The sequence below is a fragment of the Moschus berezovskii genome, chromosome 1 (genome assembly GCF_049115385.1).
Source record: "Moschus berezovskii isolate FMDL1 chromosome 1, NW_MosBer_1.0, whole genome shotgun sequence".
In the NCBI taxonomy this organism is placed as follows: Eukaryota; Metazoa; Chordata; class Mammalia; order Artiodactyla; family Moschidae; genus Moschus; species Moschus berezovskii.
In genome coordinates, this window is record NC_142460.1 from 129,730,762 (window position 1) to 129,752,143 (window position 21,382).

Sequence of the window (21,382 nt, forward strand, 5' to 3'; positions counted from 1 at the left end):
TAATTTCCTTTGATCTATTATGTGTTGTCTCTTCAACTGAGCCTAATTGACTCTTCAAGACTTCCGTTGAGTTTCTAATTTCAGTTATTACATCTTTAATATGTAGTAGTTCTTTCTGGTTCTTTTTCAAATCTGTGTGGCCAATTCTGATAATTTATAGTTTGGTATTCTTTCAATCTGGCGTGCTGTGATTCATGGGGTCGCGGAGAGTCAAACACGACTGAGCGACTGAACTGAACTGAACTGATTCTTTCAATAATCTTTTATATACATTAAGCCTATTGATACTTATATTTTATTCTATACCAGATCGTTCCATTATTTGAAAACTTTGATGCCTGACTTGGCGTTGTGCTAGTTCTGCCATTTCCTCATATATCTAAAATCATATTCCTTGAAAATGTGTATGTAGATTTGAATTTAACAAGTGTTCTTTTGAAGAGGGTTTGGATTTGCTTCCTCTTGGTATTAGGGATACTCCCAAGTACATTTCTTTAAATTTTTATTTATTTATTTATTTATTTTTGACTGGGCTGGGTCTCCGTTGCTGCATTTGCTACTCTCTGGTTGCAATGCACAGGCTTCTCACCACAGTGGCTTCTTTTGTTACGAAGCACAGACTCTAGGGTGCACGGGCTTCAGGAGTTGCAGCATATGGGCTCAGTAGTTGTGGCACACAGGCTTAATTGCTCCACATCATGTGAAGTCTTCCTAGACCAGGGATTGAACCTCTGTCTCCTGCACTGGCAGGATTCTTTACCACTGAGCCACCAGGGAAGCCCCAACTACATTTTTGGCTTGGGGCATTTTTTTTGAATGTACAGTTCTAAACACATGTGGAAGTAGGTTGATGAATAAGAATTCTCAGGCCTTTCTCTTCTTGGTTCAGCTCTGCCCAGAGCCCAAGTGAGATTGGCAAATATTTCCACTAATCCTCTGCTGTATGGGATTTTTCTAGTTCAGTCACCAGAAGAGTCATCCTTGAAGATACGCTATCCTAGCTCTCATCTTACTTTGGACCCTGGTATTCTCTTTGCCCTTGAAGCACTGGGCCCATTAAAACTTGGACTGTTGGCCACTAAGGATCATGTAAACACTCAGGGCTTTGCTATCCCTACAGATTTTGCTTTCTTTTCACCCAGCCTATAAAAACTTCCCTTAATTTCTCACCAGTTCAGCCTTAGACAAATATACATAAAATATTTTTGTTTTGATATTTTATATGGGATTTTTACATATACTATACTGGGAAGGATTTTACTTAAGGCCTAGTTCATCATATTACTAGAAATTGTTTACAGTTTTAGTAAGAATGTACTCATATTTTAGAACTTTAAAGACATTTAAAAATTAGAGGAAAATGTTGAAGAATATGTTAATAATATTGGTGATACACAGCCTTCTTAAACTAAAATTCCCAAAATTATAAAGTCTATAAAGAGTTAATATTGATTGTTATACTTAATTAAATCAACATTTCTGTATTAAAACATCTTAAGCAAAATCAGAAGACCAAAAGAGCTATAGGAAATATTAACAATATAGAATGAAAATTTCATATACATAAAACCTAATAAATTCATACAAGTCAATAAAGAAGAGGAGACACATGGTTTTGCAGCATTAGCCTGCTGTGGCTCCCTCTGCCTGGCAAAGCAGTAAAGCTATTCTTAAAAGAAAAAGGAAATTCCCTGGTGGTCCAGTGGTTAGGACTCCACGCTCTCATGGCTGAAGGCCTGGGTTCTATCCCTGGTCAGGGAACTAACATCCCATAAGCCACACAACACAGCCAAGAAACGAATAAATAACAAAAATAAAAAAGACACACAAATTAGAAAATGAGCAGAGAATATGAACAGACAATTCACAAGAGGATATACAGGTGGTCAGATATGTGAAAATATGCTGGATATCACTGGTCACTAGAGAAATGCATATTAAAATAGTAAGATACTATTTTTCACCCATCAGACAACATTTGATAATATGTTAGACTCAATCACTATTAGAGGGAGTGCAAATTGATACCTGCCTTTTGGATGGTAGTTTGGCAATATATCTACTGAAATTTAAAATATATTATTTTGGGGGATTTTGAGCCAGTGGTTAGAGGATATACCTATTCCTGGCAAATCCTCAGTAATTAATAATTTTTTATATAAATCAGTAAGTGAAAATTTTCTGAACTCCAAGAGACACATATCAGAAAAGTTTTTCAGAAAAGTCATTTTATTTCCTTTGCCAAATAATATTAAGTGCTCAGATATTACACACTTTGTTTTCTCACCACTTAGATAGTGAAGTTTACCACATTAACTATTGAAACATGTCCATGGAGCAGATACAAGTCTTGAGGTCTGTCACCTTGCCTATGACCTGGTAACTCTGATTCTCTTGATATGACCCACCTTCCCCTTCTTAAACAAGATGACAGACAGTAATGACTAACAACAACATTTCCTTTCTCATTTGGAGTAGGGAAGGCCACTTCCTCTGTTCATTTATAGAGGTATCACAAAGTAGCAGGATGCAAAATCTTCAAGATATAATGCAAATGCATGGGAAAGGGCTCGGAAGGATATTTTCCATACTGCTCTGCCGTGGAGAAAGACAACCACACGATGGGATGTCAACTGGATGTTAAAGGATGTCATGTGATTTCTATCTGTGGTCGTACAGCTTACATAAATTATCTCCTTGGACTGGGATAGTCTAAGTCTTGCTATGTCATTCTGCCCTCATACATTTTAGCAAGCCTATTTGGTTTACAAGCAAGGAAACATTGAGTGGAGATGGCTGAGAAAGCCTCCTTCTCAGGATATTCCCTAGAATTAACACGTACCCTTTAACCTAGTAAGTCAACCTCTAAGGATCTATCATTTAAAAAAAAGCACTTGCACATGTGTCTAAAGAAACATGTAAATAAGTGGATGTCCATTGTTTATAAAAGTGAAAAATTACAAACAGCCTATAGTGTCATCAATAAGTAAGGTTGCTCAGTCGTAACCGACTGAGACCCCATGGACTATAGCTGACCAGGCTCCTCTGTCCATGGGATTTTCCAGGCAAGAGTACTGGAGTGGGTTGCCGTTTCCTTCTCCAGGGGATCTTCCCAACCCAGGGATTGAACCCGAGTCTCCCGCATTGCAGGCAGATGTTTTACCATCTGAGCTACCATAGGGTCATCAATAAAGAAGAAGTTAAATATATTTTAAATGTATTTTCTTTCCTCTGTGCTACAGAATACTTACAGCAACTAAAACAAGAACAAGGGAGATGAATGGGCAGTGACATAAAAGAATATCAAGTAATTTAGTGGGGAAAAAAAAGCAAGCTGTTAAACAGTACACAACAGCATAAAATTATTTAGGCTAAATATGTATAATATGTATATTAACATATATAATATGGTGGCAATAATGTATTAGTATACACATTTATGTCTATTTTAGTAGGTACATAAGGCATCTATAAGGGGGGTAGAAGCTATTCCCACACTGTTGTGAAATGAAGGAGATTGCCATGGAGTTGTAATGGGCTTCTGCCATCTGTTTTTTGTTTGTTGTATTTTTTGTTTGTTTTGGCTGTGCCTTATGGCTTGCATGATCTTAGTTCCCCAAACCCAGGCTCACTTAAGTGAACTGCCAGGGAGTTCTCAATCTCTGTATTATTTTATCATGTTATATTGATAGTATCTTCATAGAGTACTTGGGTAATTAAGCAACTTTACAAAATAATTTGTTTTTATATAGGAGAGGTTGGTTGAGATTAAAGGAGATGGAGGGAGATGCTTGATCTGTGTCCAGGCTAACAGAGACAGTCTAAGAGAAAGTCTGAAGTGAGGATTTGAGGGCAGAACTTGTTGGATTCATGCATTCATTTAGTTTCATTCCCAAAACTTCCATTGTACATTAACTATATACTAGGTATTGAGTAAAGGAATATTCAGGGTTCACAGAAAAGTAAATACAGATTGATAGTGCAGTGAGGTGAGCAGTAAGACCTAGCTATGCTTAGTGAATCAGAAAAGTACAAAAGATGGGAGAAGCTCCCCATGTCCATCGAAGCACAATAGTTGGCTTTCTGGCCTTCCACTGTCTCCAAATGACCACTGCCATGGTTGGAAGCCAAGACTGACCCTGTGTGTGCCCTGTGCATTACATCAGGAATTGTAGAAATTCTAGCAAAGTAAGATCTGTGCTAAGGGTGGACAACAAGATCTCCTCCATAGATAACAAAACTTTCTGAACTCTAATGACATAAACAACAGGATTTTAGTACCTTTACCCATCTCTCTCTACCATTACCATGCACTTACTGTGATATTTTCAATTTCTTTAACAGCTTATAGTATCTTTCATTATTAAAGACCTGAAATTTTTAGTGAAAATGCTCTCTGAAAGCTATCCACACTAAAATATACATATCAATCCGTAGGCAACAAATAAGGAACAAATGAATGGATGACCAAATAAATAAAGTCAGATCCTCCAGAAATTTGATAAAATGGGGAAAGAGAGAAAGTAACTGCTGTAGCAGATTAATATTATGATATCAACCATTTTTTCCCCATACTTTCCATTTGTCCTGTGATCTCTCCCTCAACTTCAGGCAGCAGAGGGTAACTCCTTCTAAGGTCTTGGGGAGGGAAGGTCACAAGAGTGAACCAAAGAGTCCATTTTCACTCAACTCTTGAGTTTCAAACCAGATTTTTTAAATTTCTGCAACAGTTGATTAAAAGAAGGGTTTTTAAGGCTCAAAAGCTAAAACCAATGCCATTGGCATTTGGTTTTAAAAGAAGACATGATGTCAGAATGAGTTGTCCTTCCTCTATTAGTCTGCAAGGGCAACCATAACAGAATACCGTGGACTAGGTACCAGATAACAGAATATTAAAGACAGAAACTGATATTCCCACAGTTCTGGAAGCTAAAAGTCCAAGATCAAGGTTCCAGCAGTGTTAGTTTCTGATGAGGCTTTTCTTCCTGGCCTGTAAACTGATGCCTTCTCACTGTATCTTCACATGATCTTTCTTCCTCTGTGCCTTCCTGGTGTCTCTTCCTTTTTTATATGGCTCTAATCCAATAGGTCCCACCCTTGTGACCTCATTAAACACTAATTACCCCCTTGAAGGTCTTATCTTCAAATACAGTTACACTGGGGGTTAGGGCTACAAATATAAGTTTGCGCAGTGGGGAGAGTCACAATTCAGTCCACAATACTTCTTTAAATTTGTTAGATGATCTCTGTCCAAAAGAAATACAACGCGATTTAAATTTTCTAGTAGCTACATTTTTTAAAGTAAAAAGAAAAAAATGAAATTAATTGTAACACTATTTTATATTTAATTCAACATATCCAAAATATTATCATTTCAACATGTATATAAGCTATATTAAAAATATTAATGAGATATTTTAGAGTATTTTCTTCAAATAAGTCTTTAAAATTAGTGTGCATTTTGCTTTGCGTCCATCCCATTTTGGACCAGCCACATTGTAAGAGCTCAGTAGCCACAGATGACTAGTGGATAGATAATCTCCAAGGAGGAGAGAGAGAGAGTCAAATATAAGAGAGCAAGGGAGAGTAACTCAAGATAAGACTGAGGCCCCAGAGGCAGTCGGGTGGGGAGAAGTCAGGATGACTATTAGAATCCTCAGAGAGTTTTGGGGATCTGAGAGCAGAGGGACCTTGTATTCACTTCTCGGGTGAGACCAAGGTAAACAGGAATGGGTAGAAGTAGCAACCAGGCGTGCCTAAGACAGCCCCGCAAGTCTCCAGAGTGGCACCGGAGGACATCCAAGTTTCCCAATCCCTAAGAGAGGTGAAGACTGGCTCAGGAAGAATCACTCAGTCAGGACAAGGAGCTGCTGGGACTTCCCCAGTGGTCCAGGGGCTAAGACTCCTCACTCCCAAGGCAGGGGGCACGGGTTCAGTCCCTGGTGAGGGAACTAGATCCCACATGCCTCACCTGAGAGTTCATATGCCATAACTCAAGATCCCGCATGCCACAACTAAGACCTGATGCAGCCAAACAGGTAAATGAAAATAAACATACAGGCGAGCATAGATAAATTGAATTTTTTTAAAAGGTAAGGAGCTGCTATAGCAGGACTGATGTCTGGGGATCACAGGAGCATGGACATGAGCAGTGAATGTCAGCCTAAAGGGGCATTGGCAAACCTGGTGCTTCACCTTGTGTGGCACCTAGAACTCAGATACCACTCTGGGGAGACGGGGGTTGGAGTTCTGAATTCATGGAATTTACCAGACATGATGAAAAAACCTCAGAAGTCAACTTATCTACCATCTTCTGAGCTATATTTCCACTACCAGGCAGAATAGAAGCCTGAAATAGCAGGTTCAGTGATCACTTTTTACGTTCGGTTTTGTGAAATGAAAACATAGCTCTGGCTACTCCAGACTCTGTGCAAAGGGGAGCAGTAATTACCAAAAAAGGTGAAAGAGTCCCTCAAAGTGCAACCAGGGCTTTAAAGCCGTCTAGCAGGGAGGCCTCTGTCAAGGCTCCAAGCCCAGCCCAGCAGAGGGCGTGTAGGCTCAGGAGGAGCCCCAGGTCACTTTGTGGAGGTGTTTTATTCTGATCATCTTTTTTTTTCCCCCACACCTTTTCTTCTCTGTTGATTCCCCAGAATTAACTGTCCCTTCCTCTAAGCTGGTGTTCCTGGGAGAGCAGGAAGTTAAGGCTGTGAAACTGTTGGAATTTATTGCCCTGAGCCAGAGAGGGTAGACAAGAGAAAACAAAGGAGTTCACAGTTTAGCTGTCGATGGATTTGATTGGCTTCTCCAACTCTGGCTTCCAGATTCCCAGGTTTGTGGTCCTTTCTTTGTTCCCTGGCACAGATCTTGTTAGGCCTTTTTCCCAGGGCTGGACTCCTGGAGTACCAAATACACTCTTACTCTTACACTGCCTGTGAGAGCAGAGGCCTCCTTAAACTTGTCACCCAAGGTACCTCACTGCCTTGCCCCAGCCTAGGCCCTGTGGGTTTCTCCTACCAGGAAGTAAAACTGCTTCCTGCCCAGCCCCTCCTGTGGTCTGCCTTTGTGGGCAGCCTTGCTGTTCGCTTCTCAGTGCCCCAGATCTCCCTTCCACACACACATCTCGTGCAACAGTGAAGCAATCGCAAAGCAGCAGGAGGTCAGTCCTGTATATCACCCACTGGGTGGGTAGATATCACCCCACTTTTTTTCCCTTAAGTTTTAGAATTACAACAGTTTGGACCTAGAAGAGACTTTAACAATCATGTAATTTTATGTGCCTGCTAATATTCAGGATTTGGGGACTTTATGTTTGTTTATTGGTTCATTTTACTTTGGAAATTCTCAAAAGGCTATTAATTAAGGTGTTTTTGTAGCAAGTAGCTTAGAGAGGAAAAGTCATTCCCAGGACTGTCACCTGTTGAGAAGATAGTAAAATCCGGGTCAGCTCAAAATCTGAAGCTCCCAGCAATCACGATAATCAGAGCACTGGTAACAGGAGAGTTAAGGGCTTCCCTGGTGGCTCAGTGGTAAAGAATCCACCTGCTAATGCAGGAGACGCAAGAGACTGGGGTTTGATGCCTGGGTCGGGAAGATCCCTTGTAGAAGGAAATGGCAACCCACTCCAGTATTTTTGCCTGGGAAATCCCATGAACAGAGGAGCTGGCAGGCTACAGTCCATAGGTCACAAAAGAGTCAGACATGACTTGGCAACTAAACAAGAGAGTCATAACTCGACCAATATGTAATAGAATGATTGAGCTCAAGCAGATATGCCCTTAAGGATTGGATGGGACCAAAAGCAATATTAAAAAAAAAAAGTTTGAAGGTAAAATTATGAAATCCCTAGAGGACCAGTTTGAAAAACACTAAAATAAGTAAAGTCAACTACTAGAGTATATAATTCTATATCTACACTCTTTAGAGACTGACAGACTGTCATTGCTAAATGAGGCTAACATAGCATTTCCCTCTAAACACCAGCAACTGGGCTCTATATTTAGCTAAGTAAGTTTCTTAATCCTGAGAAATCCATTCAAACATGACAGTAATGAGTGAGCCATTTTTAATATCTTTCTACTCTGTATATTGTGATCTAATAACATTCCGGACTTCTAACCTTCAAAGCATTTATAAGCACTTGATAAAATACCTTTCACCATCCACCTCAGTCTAAAAATACCATTAATAACATTTTATGAGTAAGGATCTGATACAGAGACATCAGTGACTCATCATCAAGATAGTCAAGATTTGCACCTAGTCATCTGGGTCTCCAGGCCAGTGACTACTTCATGTGGACAGCCTCACTTCCGCTGCCAAGAGATGAGTCAATTAATTAATCTGATGGCATAAACATCTTTACTAATTTGAATTTTCTCAATTAGTTCTATAAAGACTAAAGTACATCGCACAGTATTCATCCAATAGAAATGTTTGAGTTTATATATATATTAGACATATATGTTAAGTTTCTCAGCTGCACAAATTTATTTCCACTTATTCTGGATTTCTCAAGAAACCTCACCTTACATAAACATTTTAAAGAGGTAATTTAATTCAAAACATTAGATAAAACTAGTTAAAATATAACCATAGTTAATTTTAAGAAAGCATCCTTAAAGGACGGTTCAGAGAAAAATCAACTGCGAAAGGGTCAGCCAGTCTTTGTCAAGTAATGAAATTGTGTTCATTTGTTCAGTCATTGTGTTCATATGTTCAGTCTTCAACTGACTTCTCTCTACTATAATTTCTAAATTATACTTCAGAAAAATAAATATCTATAAAATTATTAATAATCCATCTAAAGATTATTGTTCAGATTTTACTTGATAAAACATAGCAGTGCTTCTGTTATTGGAGCTTTATTTTTCTGATTCTAAGTGTACATGATGACACAGCTTCTTAAATATATTCTGCTGGTGTTTTATTTCTTTGTAGCTATCAAAATAATTGTCAAGTTATCATATGACCTAACATAAAATTTTAAATAAAGTTGGCATTTCATTTATAATATGATGCTTGAGAGTCTACTTATTAACTAAAAATTCAAAGTATTATGAAATCAAATATAAAATGCCGTGGTCTTATTTATTAGCCATATAACAAAGATTTACTACCTTCTCTTAATGGTATATTTTTCATTCAAACCAACGACATGTTCAGCTTAGTCATAAGAAAGGTTAAAAGATGGAAGTTCCTCTTGCCAAGAATGAACAGTATAATGAATCAAAAAAATATTGATTTAATAACAGGGACTAATGTTCAGATGGATATGGCTAGAAATCAAATATAGGAGGGCTTCTGTTTATGGGGAGAGCTGCAACTTCTCTCTCTTATTTAGCATCAAGCTTTATGCTAATACAAAAATGTAAAAGAGCAAGCCAAATGGTGGCAAGGAAGTCTGTTGGACATAAAATAACATTGTGTTTTTCATTTTGAAATCAATGCAAAAATGAAAAGCTAAAAACTTTTATCAATTAACTCAAGGGAGGATACTTGAAAGATCAAAAGGAGAATCAGTTCTGAGAAGTAAATTGGGAACTCTAGATTTTTTTTAGGGCATCTCTATCACTGAATCGTTTAAAAAGTGGGCTTTCTGTGATTATAGTTTCAGTGTAACTGTAAAATGTTATCATTCAAGGAGCAGGGTTTCCCTTGGCTGTAAGTCCAGAAAGTCACTGCGTCACTCTGGCCAAATAAATGTAGGTATCTACATCTCATTTTGCTTTTCTGTAAAATATTGGTCTCCCCAGAAGCTGCTGGAAGAACGTATTAGGCAGTAATTGTAAAAGACTTCGCAATCCTGCTATACAGGTTGCATGCTGAATAAAAATGATTACGAATGAAGTATCCTTCAGAAAAAATTTAAGGGATGAACAAAACTACTTTGGGATTCCTCTAAAATGATAGTTTGATCCCTGGGTCAGGAAAATCCTCTGGAGGAAGGCATGGCAATCCACTCCAATATTCTTGCCTGGAAAAGCCCATGGACAGAGGAACCTGGCAGGCTATAGTCCATGGGGTCGCAAAAAGTCGAACATGACTGAAGTAACTTAGCACACATACTCACACGCAAGAATGATGGAGATTCAGAAAGAAACTTTGACTCAAATGTTCTTGAGCAACCAGGGACTCAGCGGAGGAAGCTCTTCAGCCATTTTTAGAGAATACTTGGAAAAGACAAAATGGAAAGGAAGTTATTTATATCCCAATAGTGATGCTTTCTACTAATGCCAGTGCATATTCATATATATTTATATAAAAATATATTTTTAAAAGACTATGTTTTAAGTAAGACGGTATTTTTAAACTTTTCTGGAAAATCATCTTCATTCTCTAAGTGATTTTGCTGGTTTTGACTACATTGGGATATGAGAAATTAGTTCAGTTAAGTTAGGATCATTATCCTAATAGGAATATCAATATTAATTAAATCAATGAGAAAGGTCTACAAGCTAGGTTGGGATGGAAGGAGCATGGACTTTGCAGTTAGGCAGACCTGGGTTGGAAAATTGGCTCTGCTGCTTGCTAGCTTTGGACAAACTACTTAACCTCCTGAATCGCAGTTTCCTTGTCTGTAAAACAAATACTGTAATAATACCTCCTTCTTAGGGCTGCTGTGAGGGTTAGATGAGATTACATTCGAAAAGTACCTTACATATTCAGAGCCTGCCTGTCCATTATGCACTTGTAAACAATAACGATTTTTATTTTGAATCCTGTACTTAAACGTGCACATAAATGATCCTGTCTGAGATCGTCTTGTCCAGAGGTTCATTAGCACTTTTACAGGATGGAAGCAGGTCAAGATTTTCCTAACTCCAAGTGCTATAGAAAACTCTTAAGGGATAATTATTCTTTTCATGATCAATTTTAAGGTTCTACTAGTACTTAATGAATTTTATACAGGATACCAATTTTATAAGTTTTTCAAAGCAAATGTTATTTGTATGTGAATTCCAGAAAAACATCTACTTCTGTTTCATTGACTATACAAAAGGCTTTGACTCTGTGGCTCACAACAAACTGTGGAAGATTCTTAAAGAGATGGGAAGAGCAAACCATCTTGTCTGTCTCCTGAGAAACCTGTATGCAGGTCAAGAAGCAACAATTAGAACCTTACATAGAACAGCTGACTGGTTCAAAATTGGGAAAGGGTTATGTCAAGACTGTATATTGTCACCTTGTTTATTTAACTTACATGCAGAGTTGTTGCTGTTCAGTTGCCCAGGCTTGTCTGACTCTTTGTGACCCCATGGACTTCAGCATGCCTGGCCTTCCTGTCCCTCACCAACTGAAGATTGCCCAAGTTCGTGTCCATTGTTTCAGTGGTGCCATCCAGCCATCTTGTCCTCTGCTGCCCTCTTCTCCTTCTGCCTTCAATCTTTCACAGCATCAGGAACTTTTCCAAAGAGTCAACTGTTCATATCAGCTGACCAAAAATACTGGAGTTTCAGCTTCAGCATCAGACCTTCCAGTGAGTTTTCAGGGTTGATTTCGCTTAAGATTGACTGGTCTGATCTCCTAAGTGTCCAAGGGATTCTCAAAAGTCTTTTGTTGGATAGCATCACCCATTCAATGGACTTGGGTGAACTCCGGGAGATGGTGAGAGACAAGTAGGCCTAGCGTACTGCAGTCCATGGGGTCACAAAGATTTGGACATAATTTAGCAACTGAACAAGAACAACATGTAAATATATACACATATAATAAATACACATATATATGTATGTATTATTCTTTCTTGATAGAAAACCACTGACAGCCGTAGGATATGTCCTGTATTTTCAGGATGTTAGGGATGAGACATTTGAACTCTCACCCAGTCTAACAACTTCTCTTTACCAATGAGGAAACTGAGGTCCAGAGAGTTTGAAAAACTTGTCAAAAATAACACAGTGCTAGAATTATGAATAAAATACATGTCCCTTGACTATCAATCCAATTCTTTTAGTGCCTTTATTTTTTAGTTATTTTTTTATGTTTATTGACATGTGATTTACATATCATTCACCAATTTTAAGTATATAAATTGATGACTTCTGACAAATGCATACATACAGTCTACATGTCTACCATAATAGATATAATCATGAACATACCACTCACCATTCTTAAGCTATTTGCCATATCCTCTAGTATTTTGCAATTAAAGAATGCATGTTTATGATTATTAATTCCTTTTTTATAATTTTAAAGTTATAGTGTATGTAAAATAAAATATAAGTATACATTATTTCACTCCCTATTCCACTCCCCAAAGTCAGCTCTCAAAAACTATTGGAAAGTCTCAAACAAATACTTTACATCTTCTTAAGATAGATGATATTGTATTATATATTTTAATTAGAAACGTCAGCTACAAATTGGAGCTTGCCAAGGGCATTTGCCACGGGCATTTGCCACCCGCCTTTGAGGAGACTGAATCCTGGGCTGCTGCACCTGTTGACCTTCAACATGCCCTGAAGGGAGTTAGGGTGGAGAATGAGGCACTTTGTGCTGCAGGAAAACTGGGTGAACAGGTCTTTAGATAGATATTTTTAGAAACTGATTTCATGATCCCAATCCTTGCATCTCCTCATCTCTAGAAAACCAGTAATCCCTTCATGGTGACATCAGCTCCTTGTGACTAGCAGAAAACCTTTTGTAAGATTAGTGCTTGGTTGGATGTGAACTCCCCCTTCACCAAGATCACATATATAGACCTTCCCCCAGTACCTTTTTGGAGCAGTTTCTCAGAGTTCTCTGAGGTGCTGTCTCCCAGGCTGCAGTCCTCATTTTGCCCCAAATAACACTTGACTCGCAACTCTCATGTTGTGCGTCTTTTTTAAGTCAACAGAAATTTGATTATATTATCTATTATATATATATACACATACATATGTACACATACAGCATAGATAAATATTTTGCTCTATTAGTACTAAATATGTATAGTTTCCTAAAGAGTGACACAGAATCTCTCATTTATATCTTTTCTATGCTCCCATAGCCCAGAAACTTATTTTCCCCTATCTTTCTTTGTCTAAAACAAAACTCAATTTTAGTTAGTTTTGATTTTATATACCAAGAGGCACACTGTGCCTAATTATAAAATAATATTTAGTGATTTTTTTTCTTTTGTCTCTTTACTTCCTAAACTACTTTCTATAATCTTCTTTTCAGGGAGTATTTTATTATTCTTTATATTCCCAAACCTAAAACTATTGGCAAAATAAACACTTGGGGTTTTTTTTCTAGTTATATTGAGGTATACAGCATAATGATTTGACTTGCACACATCATAAAATTATTATCAAATAAGTTTAGTGAAAATCCATCATGTCTTATAGATACAAAATTAAAAAAATAGAAAAAAAATTTTCTTAGTTCCTTTAAATAAAATTTAAAAGACAATATAACACAGTGCTTCTTTTTAAACTAAAGTTCCTGATCAGAGATTTTAAATGTCTTCTTGGCAGGCAGTATATGTGATACATCTTTGTGTTCACACTGGGCCTAGCAGTTATTTGGAATAGTGAGTGCTCAATACAAAAATTAATGGACCTGTCTTAAGGTTATTAGTGTGTGTGACTGTTTCTCTTTTGAAGGGGAGGGATAGTTCGACAAGATTGGATTTTGCTGTATATAATGGTCAGAAATGACATCAAATTTATGATGACATAAGCAAATGAATAATGGAACAGTTATCTGGAATTTTTCAAAATTATCTGGCTACTGAAACCAAGCAGGGTTGGGGCTCCTGGGCATGGAAGCCTTTCTGTCCCCAATTCCTTGTTTGTAGGAAATGGACTCTGCTGCTGCTGCTGCTGCTAAGTCACTTCAGTCGTGTCCGACTCTGTGTGACCCCATAGACGGAAGCCCACCAGGCTCCCCCTTCCCTGGGATTCTCCAGGCAAGAACACTGGCGTGGGTTGCCTTTTCCTTCTCCAATGTGTGCAAGTGAAAAGTGAAAGTGAAGTCGCTCAGTCGTGTCCGACCCTTAGCGACCCCACGGACTGCAGCCTACCAGGCTCCTCCATCCATGGGATTTTCTAGGCAAGTGTACTGGAGTGGCTTGCCATTGCCTTCTCCGGGAAATGGACTCTAGCCTTCATAATCTTCCTTGAATTCCAAAGGTCAGTTTTGAACAATTGTTAATCAAGGGAGGAGCAGCCAAGAAACCACCTCATACAAGATTAAAGGAACCTCATCAGAGGTTCAGAAAATCTCATCAAAATTAGGAGACCAACTGACATGAGATTAGAGTGCTGGCCCTGCACACACATCTTAAATTATCAGCAACCCCACCATTGAACTTTTACTATAAAACTCCTCATCAAATCCTCCTGGGTTGAGACACAGAGCTTTGAGGGACACAGGAGCCCTCTATGTTTCCCCCTTTGCCTGGCAAAGCAATAAAGCTATTCTTTTGTGCTTCACCCAAAACTCTGTGTCCAAGATTTGATTTGGCACTGCTATACAGAGGTCAAGCGTTCAGTATCACTACTAGCATGGATGATACTAAAAGTCCCTTTTTTCTAAAGAATGAAGATTGGGAATTCCCTGGCGGTCCAGTGGTTAAGATTCCATACTTCAGTGCATAGAGAACAGGTTCCCCTGGTCAGGAGACCAAGATCCCGCATGCCTGTGGTACTGCCAGAAATAAATAAATAAAGAGTGAAGATTATGTTTTTGTACTTAACCAATTGCCTAAAAATTTCACATTTCTTTCTTTATCTGCATTGAGTCTTGGTCTGTGTCTCTCTGAGGTCATGCGACTTGATGAAAACTGGAAAATAAGGAAAACATCAAGATGTTGATACAATCACAGAATAAATGAACAAATAAGCATACAGTTGTAATCAGTTCTAGAAGTTATACCTATTGACTTGCATCACAGTATTGTATTTACGTGGTAAATTTACATAGAAAAGCCATTCCAACCTTTGCAGTATTGCACAGCCACTAGAATCCATGATCTTGAAGATAATGTGACAACATGAGGGGAAATGTTTGTATTCCAATATTTCACTAGGAAATCAGTATTCATTATCAGATAATTTTATAGAAGAGAATTCTGCATAGAAAAGGAGCAAAAAGGAAATATACCAAAATAATAACAGTGTCTATGTTAAGGTGGTGTCAGGCAGTCTCTGTGCTTCTTTCTTATGTCTAGTTGTATTATTTCTGTAACAGAAAACAAATTTACAAGGGCAAAGAAAATGAGTTCTATAAAAGAAAATATAGTAAATATCTGTTATAGATGTCAGCCTTAAATCTACTGAAAAACCACCCTACATCTTATATTAACAGTTCCCCACATTGTTTTATCCCAGAATTCTACCATCCCAGAGTAAATTCTAAAATTAAATGTTTTGTAATCTCCCTAGCTTCTGACTCACTCAGTTATGCTGGTTAGAAAATACCTGTAGAGCAGACAGGGCCTGGACATCCATTCTGCTGGCACAAATGGCTTCAGTGTCATGGTTCTGGGGTCAGCAGTAGGAACAGTATCTTCCCCATTGCAAAAAAGACTGCTGGGTTCTGGGACTGCTGGTACTTGGCCTCAAACCTGTTCCTCCAGCCTTTCCAATGATTATCTGGGCTTTCTAATCTCCCTTCATAAATCCCTTCTCATTTAAATAACCTAGACTCAATTCTTTGTCTCCACTTAAGAATGCTAACAGTTAGAGGAGGCTAACAAAAATAGAAAAGAATAAGGAGGGGTGACATAATTAAAGACAAGATTATTCTGAACTTCAAAAGAACATTATGATCAGACTTCCCTGGCAGTCCACGGGTTAAGACTCCTATTCCCTGTTCAGTGGGCACAGGTTTGATCCCTGGTCAGGGAACTAATATCCCACATGCTACACAGAATGACCAAAAAAAAAAATTGATATAAAATAAAAGACCTTTTCAGCAGATAAAAGTCATGAGTGGCATTTCTGGGCAGAGCATCTAAGCATTGGTGTGAGAACCTGCAGCTCTCTCTTCTGCTGCAGCATCCATGGGATCTCATGTTCTAATGATGCAACAAGATATTGGATTCCCCATCAGTCCAGGTACTTAAGAGACTGTGTGGAAGAGAGCCCACCACTGACTCATAGAGCACAGTTAACATGAGCAAGAAATAAAATTGTTAGGTGAGGCCACTGAGATTTGAGAGTTAATTTGCTATCATGATATAGATAGCCTAGCCTAACCGAAACCTGATTAATACACAGTGGTATCAAAAATGGGATATGGTCAATGATCAAAATAAACATATGTTTGAAGGTCTTGTATGATTATAAAACATTTTAATCTAATACAAGTAAATCAAGGAAAGCATAGATTAAGGATTCATTGTCATTTTTTATCAAGTAAAGCTATCTGGGTTTACCTGAAAGTAAAAACAACAGACATGTAGCACATTGTGAAAATATCTAAATATTTACTGATCTTAAAAACAGCAAATAGGTTATGCATTTCAATTCTAACATTATAAAAAAATAGAATTTGTGATGCATGTTAATTTTATTAATATAATCCTTCCCAAAGCAGTATGAAATAATAGAAAAGCAAATCACATTTACTGATTGTGAAATTCTGATGATCTGTAGAGAGAAGTGTGAGAAAATTGCTAGCAGGATTTATTGAAATTCCTTTGGGCAAAACTAAAAGAGACATGAACGCAACACTCATTGGGACAGATTCATAAATGTCTGCTTGCTTTTGCAGTCCTTTTCATTTCCAAATGTCTGTTTCAGCCTCTACAACAGTAGTTTTTCTTTTTTTTTTTTGCTCAGTAGTAACTGACCTTTATTTCATAAAATGTGTACTCTTCTTTCACCTGAAATAGCCACTGACAAGGTTATTTTCTATCTGCCTGTTATAATCAGCACTGTCCTGTCTGCACTGAGTGACCTTGGCCACTGGACCAACACTGGCAGAGGAAATCATCATCACTGTTCTGTTGTTTGGATGTTACCAGTGTTCAAACACCTTGATAATTGATCCTTTACCATTTCTTAAAGACTAAAGGGATTTTTTAAGAGTTGGCTTTGTTTTGTTTTGTCTATAGTGTTGTGGTTGTTCAGTTGCTAAGTCATGTCCAACTCTTTGCAACCCCATGGACTGCAGCATGCCAGGCCTCCCTCTCCCTCACTGTCTTCAGAATTTGCCCAAGTTCATGTCTATTGAATCGGTGATGCTATCCAACCATCTCATCCTCTATAGTCCCCTTCTCCTCCCGCCTTCAATCTTTCCCAGCATCAGGGTCTTTTCCAATAAGTCTATAGTACAGAAGAGCAAATGAGAAAAAATGGGTTTAAAATAGGAGAGATTTCTACTGGACATAAAGATCTTCCAGGGTACTAGAATAAAATGTTACTGGAATGGGTTATTGAGGGAGAATGCCTGGTCTTTTGTGAGGCACATCATTAAGAAAGACTAACTTTTTAATAAAATAAAAAATAAACAAATGGTACCTAATCAAACTTACAAGCTTTTGTACAGCAAAGGAAACTATAAGCAAAATGAAAAGACAACCTAAGGACTGGGCGAAAATATTTGCAAATGATGCAGTCAACAAGGGCTTAATTTCTGAAATATGCAAACAGATCATACAACTCAATAATGAAAAAAAATTTAAAAATGGGCAGAAGACCTAAATAGACATTTCTCCAAAGAAGACATACAGATGGCCAACAGGCACATGAAAAGATGCTCAACATTGCTAATTATTAGAGAAATGTAAATCAAAACTACAATGAGATACCACCTCACACTGCACAGAATGGTCATCATTAAAAGTATACAAATAATAAATGTTGGAGAGAGTACGGAGGAAAGGAAACAGTCTTACATTCTTGGTGGGAATGTAAATTCGTGCAGCCACAATGGAAAACAATATGGATATTCCTCAAAAAACAGAGTTGCCATATGTTCCTGCAAGCCCACTTCTGGGCATATCCCAGAGGAAACTATAATTCAAAAAGACACATGCACCTCAGTGCTCATAACAGCACTATTTACAATAGCCAAGACATGGAAGCAACTTAACTGTCCACTGACAGATGAATGAATAAGGAAGATGTGGTACATATATGCAATGGAATACTCAGTTCAGTTCGGTTCAGTCGCTCAGTCATGTCCGACTCTTTGCGACCCCATGAACGGCAGCCCGCCAGGCCTCCCTGTCAATCACCATCTCCCAGAGTCCACCCAAACCCATGTCCATCTAGTTGGTGATGCCATCCAACCATCTCATCCTCTGTCATCCCTTTCTCCTCCTGCCCTCAATCTTTCCCAGCATCAGGGTCTTTTCAAATGAGTCAGCTCTTCGCATCAGGTAGCCAAAGTATTGGAGTTTCAGCTTCAATATCAGTCCTTCCAATGAACACCCAGGACTCATCTCCTTTAGGGTGGACTGGTTGGGTCTCCTTGTGGTCCAAGGGACTCTCAAGAGTCTTCTCCAACACCACAGTTCAAAAGCATCAATTCTTTGGTGCTCAACTTTCTTTTTTTTTTTTTTTAAATGTTTTAAAACTTTATTTCAAACAACTTTCTTTATAGTTCAACTCTCACATCCATACGTGACCACTGGAAAAACCATAGCCTTGACTAGATGGACCTATGTTGACAAAGTAATGTCTCTGCTTTTTAATATGCTGTCTAGGTTGGTCATAGCTTTTCTTCCAAGGAGTAAGGGTCTTTTAATTTCATGGCTGCAGTCACCATCTGCAGTGATTTTAGAGCCCAGAAAAATCAATTCAGCCACTGTTTCCACTGTTTCCCCATCTATTTGCCATGAAGTGATGGACAGATTCCATGATCTTAGTTTTCTGAATGTTGAGCTTTAAGCCAACTTTTTCACTCTCCTCTTTCACTTTCATCAAGATGCTCTTTAGTTCTCCACTTTCTGCCATAAGGGTGGTATCAACTGCATATCTGAGGTTATTGATATTTCTCCCGGAAATCTTGATTCCAGCTTGTGCTTCTTCCAGCCCAGCATTTCTCATGATGTACTCTGCATATAAGTTAAATAAGCAGGATGACAATATTTAGCCTTGATGTTCTCCTTTCCTGATTTGGAACCAGTCTGTTGTTCCATATCCAGTTCTAACTGTTGCTTCTTGACTTGCATACAGGTTTCTCAAGAGGCAGGTCAGGTGGTCTGGAATTCCCAGCTCTTTCAGAATTTTCCACAGTTTATTGTGATCCACACAGTCAAAGGCTTTGACATAGTCAATAAAGCAGAAATAGATGTTTTTCTGGAACTCTCTTGCTTTCTCCATGATCCAGCGGATGTTGGCAATTTGATCTCTGGTGCCTCTGCCTTTTCTAAAACCTGCTTTAACATCTGGAAGTTCACGGTTCATGTATTGCTGAAGCCTGGCTTGGAGAATTTTAAGCATCACTTTGCTAGCGTGTGAGATGAGTGCAATTGTGTGGTAGTTTGAGCATTCTTTGGCATTGCCTTTCTTTAGGATTGGAATGAAGCTGACCTTTTCCAGTCCTGTGGCCACTGCTGAGTTTTCCAAATTTGCTGTCATATTTAGTGCAGCACATTCACAGCATCGTCTTTCAGGATTTGAAATAGCTCAGCTGGAATTTCATCACTTCTACTAGCTTTGTTCGTAGTGATGCTTCCTAAGGCCCACTTGACTTCACATTCTAGGGTGTCTGGCTCTAGGTGAGTGATCACACCATCATGATTATCTGGGTCATGAAGATCTTTTTGTGCAGTTCTTCTGTGTATTCTTGTCACCTCTTCTTAATATCTTCTGCTTCTGTTAGGTCCCTACCATACTCAGCCATAAAAAATAATAAAATAATGTCATTTGCAGCAACACGGATGGGCCTAGAGACTGTCATACTGAGTGAAGTAAGTCAGGAAGAGGTCAAACAATACATGATATCACTTATATGTGGAATCTAAAATATGACACAAATGAACTTACTTTCTAAATAGAAACAGACTCACAGACATAGAGAACAGCCTTGTGGTTGCCAGAGGCAGAGGGTGGGAGGGGTGAATAGGGAGTTTGGGATTAGCAAATGCAAACTATTATATACAGAATGAGTAAACAACAAGGTCCTGCTCTATAGCACGGGGAACTATATTCAACATCCTGGGATAAACCCTAATGGACAAGATATGAAAAAGAATCTGTATGTATGTATAACTAAATTACTTGGCTGTACAACAGAAATTAACACAACACTGTAAATTGACTACAATAACCCAATTCTAAAATGGGCAAAGGACTTGGACAGACATTTCTCCAAAGCAGATATACAAATAGACAACAAGCACATGAAATGACTCTTAACATCCTTTGTTATTAGAGGAATGGAAAAAAAACACCTTAAGATACTTCACATCCACTAGAATGGCTATAATGATAAAAATAGAAAATAACAAGTGTTGGCAAGGATGCAGAGAAATTGGAATCCTTATAAATTGCTGATATTGTAAAAGTGGTACAGTCACTTTGGAAAATACAGTAATTTGGCACTTCTTCAAAATTTAAAGAGTTACTGTGTGTGTTTATGTTAGTTTCTCAGTCATGTCCAACTCTTTGAAACCTCATGGATTGTAGCCCAACAGGCCCCTCTGTCCAGGGAATTTTCCAGGCAAGAATACTAGAGTAGGTCGCCATTCTCTTCTGCAGAAGATCTTCCAACCCAGGGATTCAACCCCCATCTGTTACATCTCCTGCATTAGCAAGTGGGTTCTTTACCATTAGCTCCACCTGGGAAACCCAAAGAGTTACCATATAGCCTAGCAGTTATATGGAAGAGAAATAAAGTATATATTCATACAGGTATATACTCTAGAGAAATGAAAACATATAGTCATATAAAAACTTGTATACAAATGTTCATAGCAATATTATTCATAAAAGATAAAAAGTGAAACAGTGCAAATGTCCATTAACAGATGCACGCATAAACAAAATGTGGTATATACATACAATGGAATATCATTTTTCCATAAAGAGGAATCAAATACTATTACATACTACAACATGGATGACCTTGAAAATATAATGCCAAGTAAAAGATGCCAAACACAATTGGCTATATCATTCCATTTATATTAGACACAAATCCATAGATACTGAAACTAGACAATTTTTTTGCCAAGGACTGGAGAAAGGGGCAAGGAGAATAACTGCCAACAGTTACAAGGCTTCTTTTGGGAGTGGTAGAAATGTTCTGGAATTAGTATAATTAGTATAATGGATGTCTCCATTATGAACTGCTCAAAACCAATGAATTATACACTTTTAAAATGGTAACATGTTATATACATCATATCTCAGTTTTTAAAAATGCTAATGAGAAAAGACAAAAAAGTTAAGTAGATCATGGTCTCCCAATAGTTCAATCATGCAGTAGCTTCCTGTAG

At 38.1% G+C, this 21,382-nt stretch overlaps 1 pseudogene across 1 annotated transcript in view; it reads right to left on the minus strand.

Moving 5' to 3' along the window:
- Positions 1-14,637: 14,637 nt before the first annotated feature.
- Positions 14,638-21,382, minus strand: part of LOC148778848 (uncharacterized) — a 59,048-nt pseudogene continuing 52,303 nt past the window's right edge. Inside the window, exon 2 of the transcript XR_016038156.1 lies at positions 14,638-14,770. The product of XR_016038156.1 is annotated as an uncharacterized LOC148778848 (transcript). The remainder of the gene's footprint in view (positions 14,771-21,382) is intronic.